The following is a 6,711-nucleotide window of genomic DNA, read 5'->3' as shown; positions in this document are numbered from 1 at the left end:
GAGGTCTAGAATGAGCACTATACTGAGTGGGCACCTGACCTAGCAGACCATAGCAAGGACTCTTCTGCGTAAAGGTTGTATAAACCAGTTCATGTGCAGCACAAATAAGTTTAAATCATTTGCATAATCACCAATGTAAAATTTTCAATGAAGCACGCAATCGGACAGCACACACCTGTAGCCTGAGTAATTGTATCTTGATTTTTTTTCTTTCCATTAAAAATATTCCTTGATGTATTTAAGAGAGGTAGCCTGGTGCAATTTTATTGCTACAGCTGAAATAGCACAGTTCTAATGTGATAAACTGCACCAGTACCATTGTGCACACTTGGGGGTCCCTAAAACCTGGCTCTGTCAACCTGCACCTAAGCTGTCCGGACTGGTTAAGTGGTGTGTGTACCGATAGAGAGAAAGTATGCACTCTGTGCAGGTGTAGATTTCTCAGTAGCATGATTCAAAGGTGCTGAAACATGGTTTATGCATATGCCAGATACTCAACCAAATGTTTTATTGTATCCACAATGGATATTAACCAGTAAGATATTGGAGCAGAACAAGTCAACTGGACCAAGTCCATACACAAAGTAGCTACTATTTCAAATTGTTAGCTGGTCAACACACATGTTTCTGATCACCAGCTTTTCTCAGTAGTGAGAGGATTGCTTTTGGCACACACCTGAAGCCCGAGTAACTAGTTACTGCAAATGGTTTATTTTAGCAAATCTTGAAAACCAACAATATAAGTAAATATTTAAACATGAAAATAAGAAGTAATCTGATGTGATAGTGCTATAGTACATTTGGTCCAACTATGCTCGCATTGAGTGGGCAGGTGAACAAAACTGACTAAATATTTCAAAGTCCCAGCTCTCTGTTACAAACATCAAAAATTGCAATTCTACATTGATGTAACAATCCAGTTAAACACCTTTCTTCCTCCATTTTCTCCCTGACAATGTTGCTTGAGAGCCTGGGAACGGGATGAGGAATTAGATCAAATAAGTCACTTTTATTCTTTGCCAATACTGTACTACTGTATGATTGGCCCAACAGAAGACGCAGCATAAACACAGAAAAAAAATGATTCAAACGTACTGTTGAATGCTGTGTTGGAAAAGCAACCCACGCTTGCTGCTTCAAGAGATTCAACTGGTTTATGACATCATCCTAACTATTGTCTAAATTGCTGTCTTATAACTCACTGGCAGTCATTTGTTATCCTCTCCATAATACACAGAAGCCACAGTATTCTCATGGATAGTAAATGAATCCTGATATCACTGCACGTCACATCACATGGACAATGTAATTGTTTTTCAAACTATATGGTAGAATATCATGGTTTATCGAACCGTGAATTGATTGGGTGAACTGCCATCAGTTTGCTGCTTGCCATGATACCCATGACCTCTACCCACTTCCCTCCTCCCCAAAGACTAAGGGCTGAGAACGTGCACTCGTTCTGGTGGACTCCTGAAAGCTACACCAGGTCTCAGGTTCACCGGATCTCTGCTGCAGGGCAACGTTTCCGAAATGGCTTTGTGGGGCCTGAGCCTTTGCTCGTTCCTGCAAGGCCATATTTGGGGGGAGTGGTGGTATCTTCAAAGGTGTACCTTGCCAACAAGGGCAGATGTGGTGACCACCTGGGGTGTCCAGAACATAATCTGGACCTGCTTCCCCAAAGATAAGGGTGCAAAATTTTTTAGGAAATGTTACAAGTGGCCCCCTGAAACATAGGGGCCACAGAGGGCAACACTTTCACTTTTCAGATGTGTGTGTGTGTGTGTGTGTGGGGGGGGGGGGGGAGGGGTGGGGGTGGGGGAGGGACCTAGCAACAACCCGTAGCCCGGCAGGTTTTGCCGGAGTAAGTGACAGAGGATGCAGGCAGGTACATCTCAACATTTATGCCAGGATGCATTTAACAATTCACCATTTAGCCCTCTCCAGAATAAAATTCTAGGTAAAAATATTCAACTTAAATGAGTTTATTTCACAGAAAATAAAGCCCTAGCTATCAATACGTATCTGTTGCACAATAGGTCGTGCACATTTCGGCTTTTAGCTTTGATTGAAAGAACTGAATAGACATCACTGCATCAAAATCAATGTTATTACACTGCAATTTCATGGGACTTGATAATCTTTTTATCCCTTTTGGTTCATTTACTTATGGTGAATCCTATTTAATTGTGTCTTGCAAAGGGACTTAGCACTTCATTGTTCAGTCAAGCTGGTGAAATGAACAAAATGGCAGAAACACTGAATTGAACAGTTTCCCTGTGTTTTCTTATTGCATGTAACAATTCCGAGTCAGATTCGATGTAAATGAATCAGGAGGAATGGAAAATATGTAATAATAGAAAATGTGATCAAATGATATGCTACAATGATAGGATATGATCATTTTGATGATGAGGGCAATGCATATGGGAACTGGACTTTGAAGACTTGGATGAAAGTCTCTGTTTCCTGGCTGTGATGGCATTAAGTCAAATGTGTTTGGCCAGTCACAATACAATTTATAGCACTACAGCATAGAAGGAGGCCTTTCAGACCATTGTGTCCCCACTGACACCTTGGAGTCCCTGGCCAAAGATTGCCCTAAGTGGAGGAAGTGCATCCGGGAGGGCGCCGAGCACCTTGAGTCTCGTCACGGAGATCATGCAGAAATCAAACGCAGGCAGCGGAAAGAGCGTGTGGCAAACTAGTCCCACCCATCCCTTCCCTCAACGACTATCTGTCCCACCTGTGACAGGGACTGTGGCTCTCGTATTGAACTGTACAGCCACCTAAGAACTCATCGAGTCTTCCTCGATTCCGAGGGACTGCCTTTGATGATGGTCTAGGAACGTAGGAATTGCTAGATGAATAAAGATCAAGGTCCATCTAGTTTGCTTGCGACCATCCTGGTAGTCACATGATATAATGATGAAGGAGTTGTTAACTAATCATAGCAATTAATCTCTATCAATTATTCTACAAGAGACCCAGACATGAAGCGAGGAAAACCCCAATGGTGGAAAGCTTTGGGAACCATAGGTCCAAAGTCACTTGTTCCTCCTAAGCATGTCTGTTCTAGCCCTTTGCTAGATCAATCCAAAGCCCGTGCTGACTCTCAGCTCGTCCCACTCTCCACCCTTTCCCCGTAGCCTTACAAATTTTCTTCCTTCGGATACTTATCCAACTCCCTTTTGAAAGATAAGATTGAGTCCACCACCCTTTCAGGCAGTGCATTCCAGATCCCAATGACTTGCTGTGTAAAAAATGTTTTTCTTACATCGCCTTTGGTTCTTTTGCCAATCACCTTAAATCTATGCCCTTTGGTTCTCGACCCTTCTTCCAATGGGAATAGTTTCTCTCTATCTACTCTGTCCTGATCCTTCATGGTTTTGAACACCTCTATCAAATTCCCTCTCAATCTTCTCTACTCTAAGGAAAACAACCCCAGCTTCTCCAGTCTATCCATGTAAATTCTGCCAAACTTATAACGACAGAGCGGGAGCAGCTCCAAGGAATTTCCCAACCATAGTCTGAGCCTGGCTCAGTGGTGGCACTCTCATCTCTGTATTAGGAGGTTGTGGTTTCAAGTGCCATTCCAGGACTAGAGCACATAATCTAGGCTAACGCTTCGATGCAGTACTGAGGGAATGCTGCATTGTCAGAGTTGTCATCTTTCAAATCAGTGCCTGATGCTGATATTGTGATTTTGTGAGCAATGACATTCCTCACTTTGATAATCAGAAAAATGCACCCCCAAATATAAAAATATGGAACACCATCAGAATTTATCTGAACAAGGTGTTGATACCCTGCCAAATCAAATATTTATCAATCTATATCTAGCTGAATATTATGCTTTAACAGTGAAATGTTTGAAAATAAAATATTAGTTCAAATTAATTTTTCATGGAAGGTTACTACATGTATTTATCTGAAAACCCAAACCTGTAATCAGGTTGCTCAGACTTCTGCTCTTGATTTTTGAATATTTTTTGATTGTGAGAAGTAGGATTTATTCTGAAGCACTTATTGTACATAATTAGTCTAGACGCCAAATATTCTTGTTAAGTGACTGAAGATGATTCATCATCCCACCTGTCATGAAGTACATTGACAATCACTGTCAGTGTGATATAAAATCTGTCCCAGTCTTTCCATAACATTTACAAAACCAAAAAGGCTTACGGCTAATTTGTAAACTCTGGGAAATTTGTACAAGCACTTACCAATTTATCCTTCCACGCCAACATAAAAACTCGTAAATATAAAATGGGTACAGTGTACATGATGAGCCAGTAATCCAAATTGCTCATGGTGCATTCTCACAGTTTAGAACCTGATTGGTCACTTTTCACAGCAATCCCTGTATAGTCATTTTTGCATTTAAACCTTTCCTCATAATAACTATTAGTTTCGTAAAGGACTGGTAAATTTGTTTTCTAATCTGAAAAATAACCGTTATACGCTGCTGTGAAACTATAATCTTGAGATGATTTCAATTAAAATCTCCAATCAATATAATTTCAGCACTACTTTGTGCAAGCATTAGCATTGTTTGTGCATTATGAAAACAGTTAAATATATATATAATAATGAATGGTTGAGAGGAAATTAACTTCTTGGTTCAAACAACATTCATAAATCACCCAAGCTTTGCTGTTGTGGTGTACCTGTATGACAACATATATTCAGTTAAATAAGAGCCTTATTATCCCTTACCAAACATCAATAATCAATGTTTAGAAAAATGCAAACATATATTGTTCTCATTTTTGGACGTACAGTGTATTAACATTGCAAATGCTGCTGTTCATATAGGGCAACAATAAATATTACATCGCTATTCAATCATTTTCCTGCCATGAAGCTGCTCACAGACAAAAATAGAAAAAAAAGCATCGTCTCTTATTGCCAACTCTCTGATTCTATCTGTCTCCTCTCTTTCTGTTGAAATAACAGTTTTTTTTATCTTTTTCTTTGCATGGATCTCATACACTTTCCCTCGCTGTCATCTCTGTACTCCACCACTCTGTCTCATTTTTTCTTTCTGTAAGAAAAAATAAGCACAAGTACCCCATTAAGTCATTTTAAAAGGACAGGGACAGTGCCTGAAGGAACAGATTGGCAGCGGCAGCAAGCATTGAGTGGTAAGGAATTGTGTGTAGAAGTGGGTTGAAGGAAACAGGTGGCTTCTTGGAGGAAATGGGCTGGCCTCAAGATTGGAGAGAAGTTTTGAAGAAAGAGCTATAGAGAAGGAAAAGCTACATAGTGTCGAGGGAATGGGGGCTGGTTTGGGAGGTGCACTGGAGGAGGGGAGAAGAGCAGACAGACAAGTAGCAGCTACAATGTTGTACAAAGAGGTTGATGAGAATCAGAAGTGAGAATAAAAAAGAGGGAGAAGTTTGAACAGGCAGGTTACTGGTGGAATTCTCCTTATCCACCAATTATGCTGAGGTTTTAGAAGGATTTGGTCACAGAGAACTGTTGCTATGCAAGGTGGTCATGCCAGAAATGATGATGAACAGGCAGACTACTTGTGGGCCACATTCACTCTAGTCTTCAACTGATAAACTTGAGACCATGAAAGTAACTGTTATAGTAGGTGAGCATGAGGTGGGAGACCCCCCTCCCCCCCCCCCCCCCCCACAGAGGCAGGGTATAAAAACAGAAAATGCTGGAAACACTTAGCAGGTCAGATAGCTCTGATGAAAGGTCATCAACCTAAAACGTTAACTCTGTTTCTCTCTCCACAGATGTTGCCCAACCTGCTGAGTGTTTCCAGCATTTGTTGTTTTTATTTCAGATTTCCAGCATCTGCAGGAAAAGCATTTTGCTTTTTGTTATACAGGCAGGGTGGTTGCTCAGCAGATCACCAGAGACATCAGTGTCAGTGTGGGTGGCCATCCAGGATAGAGGGGGTTGGGGAGCTGGTCAGTGAAGTAGGGGGTAGAAAATGAGGGCGCACGTGTTCTAGGCTCCATGAAGAGATGAAGAAAAGATCAGAGTCAGCCCTCTCACAAATTGAGAAATTGGAGGTAGTGAAACTTTGGGTGATACCAAGCTCAAGTGGGTAGTCTCAATTTGGGTGGAAGAGTTTATGTGGATAGGAAAATAAAAGCAGGAAAAAAGTATAGAGGTTGAGCTCAATTTTCCTCTTAATACTGACTCCTGGACCCTGCTGACTACTTTAAATCCGTGGCTAACTAAAGAAATAAAGGATGGTATCCAATTAAAAACAAGAGCATACAAAGTGGCCAAAAACTAGTGGGAGGACAGAAGACTGCAAAGCTTTTAAAAGCCAGCAAAGAATGACTAAAAAAATGATTAAGAAAAGGAAGATAGACAATGAAAGTAAACTAGCACGAAATATAAAAACAGATAGCAAGAGTTTCTACAGGTATATAAAAAGGAAAAGAGTGGCGAAAGTAAATGTTGGCCCCTTAGAGGACGAGACCGGGGAATTAGTAATGGGGAACATGGAGATGGCAGAAACTCTGAGCAAATATTTTGTATCAGTCTTTACGGTAGAGGACACTAAAGATATCCCAACAGTGGATAGTCAAGGGGGGGAAGGAACTTAACACAATCACAATCACTAAGGAGCTGGTACTCAGTAAGATAATGGGATAAATCCCCTAGACCTGATGGCTTGCATCCTAGGGTCTTAAGAAAAGTAGCAGCAGGGATAGTGGATACATTGGTTGTACTTTA

Source organism: Pristiophorus japonicus, chromosome 16, assembly GCF_044704955.1.
Source record: "Pristiophorus japonicus isolate sPriJap1 chromosome 16, sPriJap1.hap1, whole genome shotgun sequence".
NCBI lineage: Eukaryota > Metazoa > Chordata > Chondrichthyes > Pristiophoridae > Pristiophorus > Pristiophorus japonicus.
This window is presented reverse-complemented; position numbering follows the sequence as displayed.